Source organism: Ictidomys tridecemlineatus, chromosome 1 (genome assembly GCF_052094955.1).
Source record: "Ictidomys tridecemlineatus isolate mIctTri1 chromosome 1, mIctTri1.hap1, whole genome shotgun sequence".
NCBI classification, from domain to species: Eukaryota; Metazoa; Chordata; class Mammalia; order Rodentia; family Sciuridae; genus Ictidomys; species Ictidomys tridecemlineatus.
Genome location: NC_135477.1, coordinates 261,873,204 through 261,890,259, shown reverse-complemented (window position 1 = coordinate 261,890,259; position 17,056 = coordinate 261,873,204). Strand labels below are relative to the sequence as shown.

The following is a 17,056-nucleotide window of genomic DNA, read 5'->3' as shown; positions in this document are numbered from 1 at the left end:
CTGAGATGTGGCCCAGAGTGCAAGAGGCTGCTGGTGGAGTGACCGCCAGGGACTGCTGGTGGAGTGGCCACCTGAGTTCTCAGCCTCTTGGACCGACTGGCATCATCTGAAAGGAGGCCCACCCAGGTTCTGCAGTGGAGCCCTGGGGGGATTTCTCCCCAAGGGTGGACAGGCAGAAGCTGCCTGCCTCATCCACAGAGGTCAGAGGTCAGAGTCGGGGCCACGGAGGGGGTTCTGATCCAGAGAGCTGACCCGGATCAAAGCTGACAATGGTGGGGTTACCTGACTGGACTGTGTAGGACAGGCCTGGGTGCAGCTGGGGGGCCCGAGAGCCGCAGGGTGAGAGGCCAGCGTGGACCCGCCCACCTCCGTCGCTCACCCAGAGGGGATGGGGACGGCCAGGACAGTTGGCTCCTCCCTGGCCCTGGGACTGCCGAGTTTCTGGGTGGGCAAGGGACACAGCCAACCTGAGGAGGCCCACATGGGGCCAGAGAGTATTCCTGCCCCTGGCCATCCTGCTGTGCACAGGGGCTCCTGATGGGCCAGAAGTCCACCCTGCACACTTACATCCAAATGTCACAGAGAACCCCTGACTAGCCGTCCTCCCTTCCAGCTGAGGGTCATTCCGTCCTGGGGCTGCAAAGGGGCTGCTTGACCCAGAGCCACATGGCCTCTCTGCAGGCAAGTGACCACATTCCAGCAAGATTTCACTTGGGCAGCCAGAGGGGTGGGTCTGGGCAGCACACGGCAGTGTCCTCTCAGTCTGCATCCTGCCTGCCGCCTCCACTGGACACACTGGGGTCCCCAGGCCCCGCCTTGGCAGTAGCCTCCCAGAGCCCCCGACTTGATCCCGCCTCGCTGGCTCTGAGGGCCTGGGTCCAGCTTGGGCATCTGCCACCTGTACCAACTCTGAGGGCCCCTCGGGGCTTGGTGAGCTCCAGGGAGATCAGTCCCTGCCTCTCTGCTCAGGCCTGCTGCCCGTGGGTGCCCTGGGCCCGTTGCAGGCCATCAGACATGTCCAGAGGTCGGGCTGCCTCTCAGGCTCTGGGAGGAACAGCGGAGACAAGGCCAGGGCCCACACCCTGGTGGCGGGAGCGTGAGGTGCCCCTTCCTTTGTGAAGGGCAGGTTCTGGCCTCGGCAGGGGCAGGTCCTTCCTAGGGGCAGGAGGCCTTGGGAAGAGCCCCAGAGGTCACGGCTGAGCAAGACGGAGTGGACCCTCACCATCCCGCATCCACAGTGTCTCCCAGGCGTGCTCGGACCCAGGGGCTTTTTGACTCTCCAACACACTGGCCACGGGCCGGCCCTGGCTGGGGTCTCTGTTCTTGTCTGTGAAATGGGCTGGTGAGGACTGCACCACCAAAGCACCCGCCCGACGCCCAGGAGCTGACCTTCCCTCTCCACCCACTGCTATCAGGAACATGACCGCGTCCTGCTCCTCGGCCCGGCCTCTCCTGTCTGGTCCTCCTTCTCTCTGTAATGATGGCCACCCAGCCCCTGTGGGCTCAGAATGAGCCCTGGCCAGGACTCACCAGCAGGTCCCTGCTGGACTCTAGGGCTGAGTTCCCTGGGGTCTAGTGCACTAGTGTGGGTGGGCACTGGCCAGGCTGAGCGGGCACCATGCTGAGGAAGCTCACAAGTGAGTGATCACAGACTTAACTGCTGCCCGTGGGTGCCCTGGGACCAGCTAGAGAGGGCCGGGCGGCGCGAGGGGTGGGTCTGGGTGTGTGCTTGTGTTCTGTTTGATAGTGTAGCTGTGGGGTTTTTTTTAAATTTTTTTATCAGTTGCTCAACACATTACAATGATCTTGACATATCATACATTTGATTCAAATGGGGTACGTAACCTTAATCTTATTTTTCCGCGTGTACAGATTGCAGGATCACATTGGTGACACGGCCACGTTTATACATAGGGCCATACTAGTGTCTATTGTATTGTGCTGCCCTTCCTATCCCCCTCCCCTCCCCTCCCCTCTTTCTACCCAATCTACTGTGACACGTTTCTCTCTCTCTTTTTTCCTCCCCCTCACACCATCTTATATGTAATTTTGCAGAACAATGAGGGTCTCCTACCATCTTGCGTGAAATTCCCCTTCTCTTGTCCCTATTTAATGGTAATCTTCTTTTCATGCTCTTCCTCCCTGCTCTGTTTTGAGTCGCCCCCCCTTATATCAAAAAAGACATTTGGCATTTGTTTTTTAGGGATTGGCTGGCTTCACTTAGCATAATCTGCTCTAATACCACCCATTTCCCTGCAAATGCCATGATTTTGTTGTTTTTTAGTGCTGAGTAATATTCCATTGTGTATAAATGCCACATTTTTTTTATCCATTCATCTATTGAAGGGCATCTGGATTGGTTCCACAGTCTAGCTATTGTGAATTGTGCTGCTATGAACATTGATGTAGCTGTGTCCCTGTTATATGTTCTTTTTAGGTCTTTTGGGTATAGTCCGAGAAGGGGAATAACTGAGTCAAATGGTGGTTCCATTCGCAACTTTCCCAGGAATCTCCATACTGCTTTCCAAATTGGCCGCACCAATTTGCAGTCCCACCAGCAATGTACAAGTGTACCCTTTTCCCCACATCCTCGCCAGCACTTGTTGTTGTTTGACTTCATAATGGCTGCCAATCTTACTGGAGTGAGATGGTACCTTAGGGTGGTTTTGATTTGCATTTCTCTGACTGCTAGAGATGGTGAGCATTTTTTCATGTACTTGTGGATTGATTGTATGTCCTCCTCTGAGAAGTGTCTGTTCAGGTCCTTGGCCCATTTGTTGATTGGGTTATTTGTTGTCTTATTGTCTAATTTTTTTAGTTCTTTGTATACTCTGGATATTAGGGCTCTATATGAAGTGTGAGGAGTAAAAATTTGTTCCCAGGATGTAGGCTCCCTATTTACCTCTCTTATTGTTTCTCTTGCTGAGAAAAAACTTTTTAGTTTGAGTAAGTCCCATTTGTTTATTCTTGTATTTAACTCTTGGGCTATGGGTGTCCTATTAAGGAATTTGGAGCCCGACCCCACGAGATGGAGATTAGGGCCAACTTTTTCTTCTATTAGACACAAAGTTTCTGATTTGATTCCTAGCTTCTTGATCCATTTTGAGTTAACTTTTGTGCAAGGTGAGAGAGAGGGATTCAATTTCATTTTGCATATGGATTTCCAGTTTTCCCAGAACCATTTGTTGAAGATGCTATCCTTTCTCCATTGCATGCTTTTGGCACCTTTGTCTAATATAAGGTAGTTGTAATTTTGTGGATTGGTCTCTGTGTCTTCTATTCTGCCTGTTTTGGTGCCAATATCATGCTGTTTTGTTACTATTACTCTGTAGTATAGTTTAAAATTTGGTATCGCTATACCGCCAGTTTCACTCTTCCTGTTTAGAATTGCTTTTGCTATTCTGGGTCTTTTAGTTTTCCAGATAAATTTCATGATTTCTTTTTCTATTTCTGTAAGGAATGCCGTTGGAATTTTGATTGGCATTGCATTGAACCTATAGTGTAATTTTGGTAATATGGCCATTTTAATGATATTAGTTCTGCCTATCCATGAACAGGGTATATCTTTCCACCTTCTAAGGTCTTCTTCTATTTCTCTCTTTAGGGTTCTGTAGTTTTCATTGTATAGTTCTTTCACCTTTTTTGTTAGGTTGATTCCCAAGTATTTTATTTTATTTTTTTTGAGGATATTGTGAATGGGGTGGTTGTCCTCATTTCCGTTTCAGAGGATTTGTCACTGATATACAGAAATGCCTTTGATTTATGTGTGTTGATTTTATATCCTGCCACTTTGCTGAATTCATTTACTAGTAGTTGTGGTTTTTAATTTCAGTTTTTTCCATCTTCCGCTATATCTAAGTCGTGCAGGCGTCCACTGAGCTCAGGGTGCGGCTGAGCCCTTCCCTGTCTGGACCATGCAGTGCAGCGCAGCTCGCGATCGCCTCTGGGCGTCCGGTGGTGTCAGCACCTCTGTGACAGGCGGACTTTGCAGGGCTTGTAACGTCAGCAAAGGATTATTTCAGGATGGCTCTTGGCACAAATGTGCTCAGCCAAATGCACTTTTGAAGAGCAGGATCTTATCCCAGCTATGCCGTCCGGCTTTGTGGAGGGAGGTCCAGAGAGCATGGGAGAGTGGAGCAAAGCCGCTGGTTCGGATGCTCTCCTTTGAAATCCAAGCACAATCACTGGGCGGGCAGCACCAGCACGGCCGACGCTGTAGCTGCTCTGGGAAAAGCAAGCCCCATTCAGACTGGTCAGAGCTTGTGAACGGCTACCCCCGTTTCCCGCCAAGGCTGTGCTGATGTTGACCCAACACCACACACAGCTCCCTCTGTCCCCAGCTGGACACTGGCCAGGCGCTCTAGCCAATGCTCTCAGAGCCAGCTCAGCCCTGGAGGTGTCAGTGTGACAAAACCCCTCTGTTCCAGACTGACCTGCTTCAGCTGGGAAGCCCCCACCCGTCCCCCATGGGGCCTGCACCGGGGACTCACAGATGGGCGCCTGGGGAGTGGCCCTGTAACTGGGTCAGCCGCTGGGTGGAGCCTGCTTCTGTCTCAGCAGGCGAGAATGTGCCTGTGGGCTGGAGAGGAAGGCCCTGGCAGCCCCGGCTCCCTGACCTCCAAGGCCGGCCACGATGCCCTCTCCCTTCACTTCCTGACGTGCGTGGACCTGCTCTTGGTCTTCAGGCTGGCCATGTCTCTGTCCTGCTGCCAGCAAGGCTCAGAGGCCCCCACCTGGAGTCTTAGGAGGGAGACTTCGGGAACCTGCGCTGCTCAGTGCCCAGCTCTGGCTTCCTGAGGCTTTGAACCCGGGCTATTGGGCTACGTTCCATGGGGAAGGTCAGTGGGAGCCCCTGAGGCCACAAAGACAGACGCCCTGTCCAGTGCAGCTCTCTGCTGGGCCTGAGAGCCCAGCCTACCAATGGAAGCCTCTCTGACCATGGCCTCCTCACCCTGAGGTTAGTGAAGGGTCCCCTGCCCTCCTAGTGCAAGACAGCCAGTGCCCATCATGTGGACAGAGGGATGGACAGCGGCGAAGTCACACAAACTCACATCTGGGGTGCAAGGCAGCACCCAGCCATGCAGGCCCGCCTGGGGAGGGCACCGAGCCAGCTGGCTGGGAGGCTTCCCAGTGGCAGGAGGCCTGACCCCTGGTTCTCTTGGGAGGATGTGACGGGGCTGGCCAGGACCTGGGAGCTGGCAGGAGCAGCTGGCCCACTGAAGGGGAGCCGCCACCTGGGAGCTGTCTCTGGGCGCAGCCAGGCTTCAGACCACAGCTCTGAGATGGCGGGCAGCACTGGGCACGGCTGCCTCACCCTGCAGCATGCTGCTGGCCATGGCGCCCTCCTCCTAATGTGGCCACTATTCCAGTAGGTGCCCGTGAAGTGATGGTGCTGAGCCACCTTGCCAGGAAGCTGCTGGACTTCATTTGTGTAAATCAGCCAAGCAGGAGGGTGTGGGTGTTTCCCTTCCTTACTGGACACAGTCCTCCAGGTGGACTTGGCCAGGCCCACAGGCCGAGGCCAGGCAGGTGGTGGAGTGGGCAGTGGCTCCTATGGGTGGCCTCTCCACGGCTGCCTCTCCCACTCAGGGTCCACCTGGTTTTGAGGATGGCACATGCAGACCCTCACCCTTGGCCCCAATATTGGCACCAGGGGGCAGGGGCAGGGGGCCCTGAGAGGACCCTAGCTCCAACAGGCATTGGCCCCTGCTTCCACCTCTGTCTCAGGACAGCCCCTCGCGACATGCGGCCAGGAGAGAGCAGAAGGTCAGGGCCAGTGTAGACACGCAGGTGACAGGTGCTGAGGGAGGAGGCCATGTCCAGAGGACAGCCAGGGCCTGGGTAGGCACCTGGGTCCATGTGCACCTGGCAGGCGGGCTCCAGAGTTTCTAAGTCCTGCATGTGGGCGTCCACAGGCCGTGGGAGCTCGGGCGAGCGAGGCAGGGGCAAGGGCAGGCCCCTCTGGGACAAGTGGATGGAGGACAGGCGTGTGCCCCAGATAGTAGGTCTCCAGGCCCCACACGTGTTGGGGACTGTCCTGGTCATGGTCACCCCTGTTCCTGGGAAGCTGTGAGGCTTCCAGCACCTCAGCTTCCTCTCTGGAAAGGGCAGGGTTTGGTGTCCCGAATCAAAGTGATGGTGAATTCTGACCACTGACCACAGGCTGCTGTGACCAGCCTGTGTCCAGGTCTCAGCCTGAAGGCAACACGCCCGTGTCAGGTCAAAATGAGCCGAGTGAGCAGGAGGACGGTGCTGGGCAGCGGCAAGGTTGCTGACTGACCCACGGGCTCTCAGCTCTCGATCGCCACATGACCTGCCGTGGTGCACCCTGGGCCATGTGGGCCACGCGACCTGCCGTGGTGCGCCCTGGGCCGTGTGGGCCACGTGACCTGCCGTGGTGTGCCCTGGGCCGTGTGGGCCACGTGACCTGCCGTGGTGCGCCCGGGGCTATGTGTACAACGGACCGTGTTAAAGGAGGGTCACCCTAACCCAGCAGCTGGGGACTGAATCGGGGCCGTGGGCCTGCGGGCAGCTGCTCTCCCCGGGGCTACCCCAGACACGCTCTGCTTTGTAACTGAGGGCCCTTGGAAGTGCCGGCCGCGTCTTCTTGGTGAAGCCTTCCTGCGTGCCTGGCGTGGCAGCGGCTGCCTGACTCTGCTCTCTGAGCTGCTCTAGTGCCCAGCCAGGTTGCCAGCCCAGGCGCCGGCTCCACCACGGCACTCAGGGGAGGGACACTCCAGCTGGACCCTGTAGGGAGGTGAGCAGGAGGGCTGGGCCAGAGAGGGAAGCTCTCTGGGTGCTGCAGGTGGCCGGGCACCTCTCCAGCCACGGGGAGTGGAGTCGCGCCTGCACCTGGCACCCCTGCATCCGGCCCAGGGTGCTAAGTGCTGGGTCAACACTTGCCAAGCCCTCGTGTCCCTGGGTCCTTCCTGGAAGGTCCTGGAGTCCTGCTCTTCCCCCACTTTTCCCCTCAGTCAACACGGCCAGCTTCCGGCAACAGCGTGGTCTTCCGTGAACCCCCTGAGAGCACACTTGAGGGGCTCTTGTTCTCCTTCTTCTCACAGTTGCTCAAATTGGGTTTCGCCTGGTCAAGGGCCGGCGGAGCTTTTCATGTGTGTGTGGGGGGGGCGGGGGGAAGGGGGCTCCTGGGGTGTGAGCAGCCTCATGGGAGGGCCTTGCTGGTCTCCACCATATCTGCCAGGCCGAGGAGTGGGGTCTGCTCACCAGCCCTCGTCTACCAGGGGCAGTGCAAACGGGCAACCTTGCTTGTCCTAGAAACTGGACAGAGGCAGGCAGGAGCGAGAGTGTCTCGCCCCGGCAAGGACTCTGAGGTCTGACTTACAGGCCAGAGTGTCCCCGCCTCCAGGACACACGGGGCCAATTTCTCCCGTGTTGCAGGTGGGAAGCTGGGGCTGAGGTGCACTGCTGGCCCAGGGGGCCGAGGGAATGGGCAGAACCAGCCCTGAGCTCTGGATCCACTTTCAGGCTGTGGCCTCTTTCACCTTCCTCCACGCCCCAGGAAGTGAGAAATGAGTCACTCATTTCTAGGAAAAGCTCCAGGAAGGGGACGGTGCTGGCCAAGACCCTGGCGACAGAGCTCCTGGCCAAAGTGCCCCCACCACAGGGAGCTTTGTCCCGGCCGCCGCCCGTGCCTGGCAGCACCACGGCTCAGTGACATGCACGGCAGCGTCCACCGCCCTCCTCCACTCCCACCCTGAGACTCCGGGACCACCTGTGCCCAGTTCCTGGGTGAGCAGCTGCTGGACTTTGCCCTGCTTGTGGACAGTGCAGTAGGCCAGTGCTGGACAGAGGGTCTCAGCTGGGTGGAGGGTTTGTGGAGGATGTTGCTGGCACCCACAAGCCCCCACCTGGCCCCACTGCAGGTGGCTGGGACAAGTGCCACTCTGGGAGGTGCCTGGGGTCAAAATTCTCAGCTGGGGCAGCCCAAGGCAGGGACTGATGGTGCTGGACAGACGGCTGGCCACTGGCCTGTGTGGGCCCCACATGGTGCACAGTCCACACTGCAGAGCCCCTGGGGCCTGGTGGACTCTGGGCCCCTGGTGCCCCATCCTGCTCCTTGCCCTGAGGTCCTGTGTCACCCACTGGAGTTCTCCCAGATCCTCTCCGCAGTAAGCCACCTGCAAGGCTGTGACTGGTCGACGTTCTGTGGAGGACATTGTCCTGCTGAGACTGAAAGACGAGGGACATCCCCTCAGCCAGGGAGGGAGGCGTTTGGAGGGGCAGCTGTGCAGAGCCCTTGTGGGGCGGAACCAGGGCAGGGGGCATGGAGAGAAGAGCACCCCAGGGTACAACATGACCTTCTGCAGAACGTCCACGGCGGGACACCCTGAAGCAAGGCCTGTGCGGAAAGGTGGACAGAGCCACCGGCCTCTCCCTGGACGTGATGAGCAGCGAGGAGAGCTCCAAGCCCAGCACCAGGTCTAGTTCTCCGCCTCCCCTAGGTGCCTCCTGCGTGGACCAGAATCGTCTGCTGCAGAACAGGGCTGGACCTTCTGAAAGGCAGACGCTGGACACCTGACTGAAGGTGTGCTGACCACTCTCTCCTCACGTGTCCAGCGGTCCCGTGTGGGCAGTGATCACTCCCTGCTCCCAGCAAGGAGACTGTGATGTGGAGCTGCACCCCGCCCCAGTCGGAGGGGAACCCCCTGCCCACGGCTCCTCGCGGCCTCCTGGGCTCATTGTTGGACACACACCTCTGCTTTGTGCAAACGGTTGCCCCCTCCACGTGACTCGAGACTGAGGTGGGCTTCCTTCCTGTGGTTTCCACCTGGGCTGACCACCCCTTGGGTGGACGCCGCTCTCCTACACCTGGCTCCCTTCACCGGGTTCCTGCAGGCTGGGGCCTCTGCCCTGTGGCCGATGGCGGAGAGGAATGCAGCAGCCACGCAGACCTGGGGGTCCTGAGGCCCAGGGCAGCCTGCTCCCCGCCGCTCTCTGCTGTCCTTCCTGGAGAACTTGCCTTTGCCCCGGGCCCGAGAACTCCTTGGTGGGCAGAACTGGCTCCCCGGATGGCGGGAGCTGTCTGGAGGCCAGCAGCCCGCTGCAGACAGCCCTGACTCCTCTGGTGCTGATGGCACTGCACGCCCCTCTGGCTTTAAGATGCCACAAAGTGCCCCAGCTTCCCAGAACCCTGTGGAGCCAGGACCGCTGCCCACGGCCCGGGGCACCAGGCTGGAGTGTCGGTTCATGGGAACCTGACGGAAGGCGGAGGGGAGAGCTGGGTCCAGATGGGCTGCAGGCCAGACACAGCTGCCAGCACGGCCTGTGGCTGCCTGTCCCCAGCCTGGTGGGAAGGGACAGGGTGGAGGCTGGGAAGTCCCCGGGTGTTGCTGGGGAAGGGCTGTCCCTGTGCTGTCCCCAGGGTCTCGACATGGAGCTGACTCTGGGGGGGGGGGAGTGGGGACAAAGAGCCTGTCTCCCCTGTGCACAGGAAGGGGGCCCTGTGCGGCCCTCCATGGTGGCCTGGGTTGAGAGGGCTGCACGGGAGGCGCTGGCCCTGCCGCTGGGTTCTTTCTGGACAATCGACAGTTCCTCTGCTGTGAGGGGTCGTGGAGTTGGCCTGGGCTGGCCCTGGGCCTCTGCCGTGTGCAGCCTCCTCCCTGCCGTGTGTCGATGGCAGAGGTCCCTGACTTCAGGATCACCCTCCAGGAGTGTGGGCCTGAGGCTGTGTGGGAACCGCCTCTGTGTGGTGGGTGGCTGGCCATCAGCACTCTGTCCTGGGTTTTCCCGTGAGCTGGAGAACCGTGTCCAAGACGCTGGGCTCAGGACGGCCCCTTGGAGTGGGGTTGGGATGAAGAGGATGGAAGAGGATGGACCGAGGTGGTGGGAGGCCGTGGCCTGCTGGAGTGGGCTGTCCTGAGCAGGGTCTGGGGGTTCTGCTGGTGACCTGTTTGAGGATGCAGAGGGGGCTTCCCCGGCTGAGAGGTGGTTGAGGTGGGCAGGGCCCAGGAGCCTGCCTGCACAGGACCCTTCACTCTGCCGCTCGTCGGCCTCTGGCTGACTTGGCCTCTGGACGGTTCCAGGCTCGTCTCTGGGGGGAGCTGGTTTCTAGGACTTCTGCCCTTGAGGGCTATGTGGCCATGCTCCCAGCTCTGGGCCCTGCTGGTGTCCTGGGTTGAGCTCCTCCTGCCACCCTGCCACCTTGTGGCTACACACAGGGCCCTTATGAGAGCCAGGAGTCACCTTGACCTCCCCAGACCCAGGGATCCTCAAAGGACAATGGGGCCGAGAGCCCAGAATCACCCCAGGCCTGGGTGCTGCTGGCTCGGGTCCTCTGGTCCAGCCCCTTCCTTCCTCCCTGAGCGAGAGCAGGTGAGACCATGCAGAAGTGAGCCAACACTTCCAGGCCTTCCCCAGAGCCTGCGTGCACCAGGTGCCCACTGCCTGCCTGGCCCGTTTTCCTGGGGACAGAATGGCTGGGTTGTGCCTCAGGACTCGGCTTTCTCCCTGCCTACCACTCTCAGCAAAGCCTTGCTCCACGGGCAGCACTGCTGGACCATGGAGGCCTCAGGTCCTGGCCCCCCTGGGTTCTGGGGGCCTCGGCAGGGTCTCACCTGCAACACAGGTGAGGGAGCTCGGCTCAGAGGGGGACCACAGGAGGCTCAGAGGGGAGGCCCTGGCTGGACTGGAGGAGCATTGTCCTGTGTCAGGCAGAGGCTGCTGGGGCCGCTGGTCCTCTGGATGGTCCCTCAGCCAGCTCTCCCCTGGCCCTTGGAGTTTCTGACCCTCTGGAGACTCTGGAGGGCAGCTGTTAAGTGAGAAGTTCTCACTTTCACTCTGCTGAGCTAGGTGAGCGCACAGAGACGGTGTGCGGACCCTCCAGCCGCCAAGGTGAGGCGTGCTGCAGAAGACTGCACAGTCTCAGAAAGATGGGAGTCCAGAACTGCTCCCGAGGGCCCAAGGCCACTGCAGGGATGAAGGCACCTATGACTGGAGTTGTCTGCACAAGAGGGGAGGGACACGGGGCAGAGGAGAGGGTGAAAGTGGCCAGCAGCATGGCAGACCTGGAGCCCACACTCGAGGTGCCGGATAGAGTAACTGGGGAGACCTGGCAGGGCTGAGCGCAGGGGTGCTAGGGGTGGGGAGCAGGGCTGAGGGCAGAGGGTGCTGGGGGTGGGGAGCAGGGCTGAGGGCAGGGGTGCTAGGGAGACCAAGGGCAGGGCTGAGGGCAGAGGGTACTGAGGTTGGGGAGCAGGGCTGAGGGCAGGGGTGCTGGGGGTCTGGGGGCAGGGCTGAGGGCAGAGGGTGCTGGGGGTGGGGGGCAGGGCTGAGGGCAGGGGTGCTGGGGGTCGGGGGGCAGGGCTGAGGGCAGAGGGTGCTGGGGGTGGGGGGCAAGGCTGAGTGCAGGGGTGCTGGGGAGACCAGGGCAAGGCTGAGGGCAGAGGGTGCTGAGGTTCGGGGGGCAGGGCTGAGGGCAGGGGTGCTGGGGAGACCAGGGCAGGGCTGAGGGCAGGGGTGCTGGGGAGACCAGGGCAGGGCTGAGGGCAGAGGGTGCTGGGGGTCGGGGGGCAGGGCTGAGGGCAGAGGGTGCTGGGGGTGGGGTGCAGGGCTGAGGGCAGGGGTACTGGGGAGACCAGGGCAGGGCTGAGGGCAGAGGGTGCTGGGGGTGGGGGGCAGGGCTGAGGGCAGAGGGTGCTGGGGGTCGGGGGCAGGGCTGAGTGCAGGGGTGCTGGGGAGACCAGGGCAGGGCTGAGGGCAGAGGGTGCTGGGGGTGGGGGGCAGGGCTGAGGGCAGAGGGTGCTGAGGGTGGGGGGCAGGGCTGAGGCCAGGGGTGCTGAGGGTGGGGGGCAGGGCTGAGTGCAGGGGTGCTGGGGAGACCAGGGCAGGGCTGAGGGCAGAGGGTGCTGGGGGTGGGGGGCAGGGCTGAGGCCAGGGGTGCTGAGGGTGGGGGGCAGGGCTGAGTGCAGGGGTGCTGGGGAGACCAGGGCAGGGCTGAGGGCAGAGGGTGCTGGGGGGCAGGGTGGAGGGCAGAGGGTGCTGGAGTTGGGGTACAGGGCAGAGGGCAGAGGGTGCTGGGGTTTTGAGGGGCAGGGCTGAGGGCAGGGGGTTCTGGGGTTTTGGGGGCAGGGCTGAGGGCAGGGGGTTCTGGGGCTTTGAGGGGCAGGGCTGAGGGCAGGGGTGCTGGAGAGACCAGGGCAGGGCGGAGGGCAGGGGTGCTGGGGGTGGCAGGGCGGAGGGCAGGGGTGCTGGGGTCAGGGGGCAGAGCTGAGAGTAGGGGTGCTGGGGTGGGGGGGCAGGGCTGAGGGCAGGGGTGCTGAGGGTCGGGGGGCAGAGCTGAGAGTAGGGGTGCTGGGGGTGGGGGGCAGGGCTGAGGGCAGGGGTGCTGGAGAGACCAGGGCAGGGCGGAGGGCAGGGGTGCTGGGGGTGGCAGGGTGGAGGGCAGGGGTGCTGGGGGTCAGGGGGCAGAGCTGAGAGTAGGGGTGCTGGGGGTGGGGGGGCAGGGCTGAGGGCAGGGGTGCTGGAGAGACTAGGGCAGGGCGGAGGGCAGTGGGTGCTGGACAGTCATGCCCTCTCCACAGAAGGTGCTCTGGGGTCTCTGGCACTCTGCAGGCCTCACCTGCTGGCTCTGGCGGCCCTGGATGTCTGGCAATGCCCCTGGGTGGGCGGGTGGAGGGAAGTCCCCGGCCATAGGTCCAGGGTAAGTGCTGCAGTAAGTGTCCTCCTCCTCCTCCTCGGGTCCGTAAGCTCCTGTGCAGGGCCCCAGAGCAGAGGCTTACCCTGGCCAGCTTAGCCTTAGCTGCTCAGGACAGCCTGGAGGCACCCGGGGGGCACAGATGTCCAGGCAGGTGTCAGCTGCCCAGTGGCCACAGCCCGATAGCTGAGCCAGGCACCTGAGAGGCTGCGAAGGCACCGGCCCTCTGCTCTGTTCTTATTCCCAGCGTTCTATGGAGGCGGAGAAGCCAGGCATTGGGAAGAGGTGCACAGAGAGTTCTAGAGCCGGCTGAAGCGCACAGCGGCACTCAGGCTGCGTGAGTTGGGTTCTGCCCGGACTGCAGGGTGGGAGAGGAGGCAGACAGTACTGGGTCCCACCTCAGAGGGGAAGAGGCCCCGGGACCCTGGAGCTGGGCCGCCGTCTCTGCCTCTGATGTCCAGGAGTCCCCCAGCTCTCAGCCACGGGTCGAGCAGGGACGGGGTGACCCAACATGCCCAGATGAGTGACCTCTATGGGTGTGTCCTGGATTGATTGATGACCATGTTAGTCCAACTGTGGGGGCTTAGAGGGTGGGCACCGTGCCACCAGCCAGGGACCCCAGTCAGGAGGTGATAGAGCTCTGTCCTGGTCCAGGACGGACAGCAGCTGGACTGGGTGGTATCTGAGGCCCAGTGCTGGCCACTGGACACCGGGGGTGCCCCAGGGCCCTGGGGTCCTGCAAACAGCTGGCCACGTGCCCCGTCAAGGAGGAGCTTCCACTGTCCACACCCGACGCCCGTCCCCAGGCCCCCAGAGCCATTAGCCGGGGCAGCGGAGCCCGGGAGACGACACAGCGGTTCTGCATCAGGCCCAGTCTTGGCCCAGGGTGCAGCGGCCTGGGTGGCAGAGTGCTGGGCCCTCCCAGGACCACAGGTGGCAGGCTGGACACAGAGAAGACCCCATGCTATGTGGCCTCTGCAAACAGGAAGCAGGAGGGCGCTGTGCTTGCCCGGGGGGCACCTATGTCCAGCCCCTGGCTGGGCCAGCTCAGCCGGGAGGGAGGTGCCCGGAGCTCCGTAGAGAGGGAGCCCGGCCTCCCACAGCAGCCCTAGGCCCCAGGTCCTGTTGCCCTGCAGGTAGCCGGCAGCCGGGCCCAGGCCGTAGGCACTGGCATCACAAGCAGGAGGAGGACCCTCCCGACACGGGGGATGCGGGGTTCCTTGCAGGGGAGTTCAGGCGGGAAGATGAGCCCCTGCCCCAGCCGCGTCCAAAGGCCACGCCCCTGTGACCCTCGCGGTTCCTGTCCCTGCAGGCCTGGCCCTCTGTCCTGGGTCCCAGCCTGGGGACTGTGCCCGCCTGGGGCCCCCCTTACCCACTCAGGACCCCTGTGTCCAGGGTCTGAGAGGACGGCGTCAGACCCATGTCTAGCACTCGCACATTCAGCCGGTCGGCCGTGGTGACCAGCTGGACGTGCCGGGCGCCTCACTCCTCTGAACATGGGGCCGGCAGGCTCGTTTCTGTGACGGAACAACGGCAAGGTCAGTTGGCCATTCCCCCCAGGTGGTGTGGAGTCACCAAGGGTGCCACCCAGAGGACACTGGCCATCAAGATGTCCACAAGAGGGGCTGGGGTCTTGGCTCAGTGGTAGAGCAGTTGCCTGGCACATGTGAGGCACTGGGTTTGATCCTCAGCACCTCATAAAATAAAATACATAAAATAAAGGTAATGTGTCCATCTATTTAAAAAAGAGAGAGAGAGAGACAGATGTCAACAAGAGCCCCATGCAGGGGGCCCCTCTGCATTTCTCTCCAGCTTCTACTTCCCAGTGACAGCTGACTCTGAAGGTGGATTGCAGGCACGGCTTTCCCCAGCACCCACAGGCCAGGGGTATCCAGCTCAGGCTGCCCAGGTGGACGAGGCAGGATGTGGGTGGGCTCTGCCTTGGCCTATCTTGCTGGCCCCGCCAGATGCATTGGCTGGAGCAGACGAAGATGCTGACCCAAGATGTGGACACACCCTCCGGGACGCTGCTCCTCCAGTTCCTGAGAACAATGGCTGAGCCACACCCAGTTCTGCAGCCCTGGCTGTCAGCGCATGGAGGGGTGTGGGCAGGCTCGCCCTGCACAGGGTCAGGAATGGCCGCACATGCCCTGAACTATCTACTTCTTTTGTTAATAAACTCTAAGTGTAGAGTTTTACATTTATGAAAATACGTGGAGGAGACCAAGGGTTCCCTGTGACCCTGCTGCAGCCGTTTCCCAGGTGCTGAGTCCTGGCCACGTGGGCGGGACACACCACTGAGCTGATTCCTGTCACTGTTGGTTAAGGGCCCACTGTGCTCAGGCTTCCTCCCGCTTTAGGGGCTGGGTTTGGGGTCAGACCTCCCCCTTCAGGCGCTCTGGCCTCTTTCCTTGGTCCCTGGAGGAGGGGGGCCTCATGGGATGCTGCTGACCACAGCCCCGTGTGTGCCTTTGCTCAGTGACCAGCAGGGCAGCTGCTCAGGGTGGCTGGAGGGCTGCGTCCGAGTTTGTCCTGAATAGAGGCTTGGCGGTCGCCCTCATTACCCCCGGATTGTGTGCTTGCAACTGGGCCTGCCCCCTAGGGTCACCTGTGCCCATCCACAACTGGAATTAACCGGGGTCTTTCCACAGCAGCCCACGTGGGGAGGGCCTGGGCTGGCCGCTGGTGGGGAGGCTGGGACGGGGTCTCAGCAGCTGGCCGTTTTCCTGGAGCAGTGTCCCTGCATCTGTGAATTCAGGGTCTGGCTGACCTCCCAGCTGTGACTGGCCTGGGTGCTGGACTCCGTGGCAGCCATCCAGAAAGAGCCCCGTTTCCTTCCCCCAAAGACCACGGGGCAGCCATGCCAGGTCTGTTTCCAAAGCCAAGGGGCTGGGTGGCCGCTCCCAGGCCTGGCCCCCACCAATGTCCTGGCCCTCCTCACCTGTGCACCCTCCTAACCTGACACCCTCCTGGTCCTCCTCACCTGTGCACCCTCCTCACCTGTGCACCCTCCTGGTCCTCCTCACCTGTGCACCCTCCTCACCTGACACCCTCCTGGCCCTCCTAACCTGTGCAACCTCCTCACCTGTGCACCCTCCTCACCTGGCACCCTCCTGGCCCTCCTCACCTGTGCACCCTCCTCACCTGTGCACCCTCCTGACCCTCCTCACCTGTGCACCCTCCTCACCTGACACCCTCCTGGCCCTCCTCACCTGTGTACCCTCCTCACCTGTGCACCCTCCTCACCTGTGCACCCTCCTCACCTGACACCATCCTGGCCCTCCTCACCTGTGCACCCTCCTCACCTGACACCCTCCTGGCCCTCCTCACCTGTGTACCCTCCCCACCTGTGCACCCTCCTCACCTGTGCACCCTCCTCACCTGTGCACCCTCCTCACCTGTGCACCCTCCTCACCTGTGCACCCTCCTCACCTGTGCACCCTCCTGGCCCTCCTCACCTGTGCACCCTCCTCACCTGTGCACCCTCCTCACCTGTGCGCCCTCCTCACCTTTATGCCCTCCTCACCTGTGCACCCTCTTCACCTGTGCACCCTCCTGGCCCTCCTCACCTGTGCACCCTCCTCACCTGTGCACCTTCCTGGCTCTCCTCACCTGTGCACCCTCCTCACCTGTGCACCTTCCTCACCTGTGTGCCCTCCTCACCTGTGCGCCCTCCTCACCTGTGCACGCTCTGGCCCACTCTTCACACCTGTGCTCATTCCTTGCCTCATTTTCACTGAGAGCAGTGTCCACTACCGGTTGCAGGCTGTGGTTCTGAATAGTGTGAGCAGGGCCATGCCTGTTGGTCCTGGTGGGATGGAGAAGAGGCAGACCCTCACCCAACAGGGCAGGGCACCTGCAGGTCCAGTGGGAACATCCTCGCCAGGGGTCTCGGGATGTCTGGAGTCTGAACTGGAGGTTCCATTCGCACAGAGGCCTGTTTGATTAGGATAAAGGGCAGGCGGTGGAAACACCAGCAGCTGGCCGGGTACTTCCAAGAGCTCTTGCCGCTGGGTTAGTGACGAGGCCGTGGTCACCCACACTTCCATGCACCACGATTCCACCAGAACAGGAGCTCTAACAGCCAACAACACTGGCTTGGCATGCAAAGTGCTCATAAATAGTAATAATGATTAAAAAAGGAAGTGAAGGATGCACCTACTGGGGCCAGCAGCGTGAACAGGCTCTGTGCTGCCCACTCCTCCCTTCTTTAGCATGGTAAGCCCGCTGTTTTCAAGGGTGGCCCCAGGCCAGGATGTTCAAGAAGTGGTGATTCTGGCTGCCCTGGATGTCTGCATTCCCTGCTGTGGAGCGTCCACATAGCAGGAGCGTCCACGTAGCAGGAGTGTCCACTGGTGGCATTACTCAGAGTGAGAGCAAAAGGAATCGGGAAGGTTTTCTCTG

At 61.1% G+C, this 17,056-nt stretch overlaps 2 long non-coding RNA genes across 2 annotated transcripts; one reads left to right on the top strand and one right to left on the bottom strand.

Moving 5' to 3' along the window:
- Positions 1-1,665: 1,665 nt before the first annotated feature.
- On the bottom strand, positions 1,666-12,712 carry LOC144365835 (uncharacterized). Its single transcript, XR_013424568.1, has 2 exons — positions 12,578-12,712; positions 1,666-4,224 (listed from the first exon to the last, which is right to left on the bottom strand). It is a non-coding gene; the product is annotated as an uncharacterized LOC144365835 (long non-coding RNA).
- Positions 12,713-12,737: 25 nt separating this feature from the next.
- Positions 12,738-14,850, top strand: LOC144365831 (uncharacterized). The gene is made up of 2 exons (XR_013424566.1): positions 12,738-12,989; positions 13,965-14,850. It is a non-coding gene; the product is annotated as an uncharacterized LOC144365831 (long non-coding RNA).
- Positions 14,851-17,056: the final 2,206 nt, after the last annotated feature.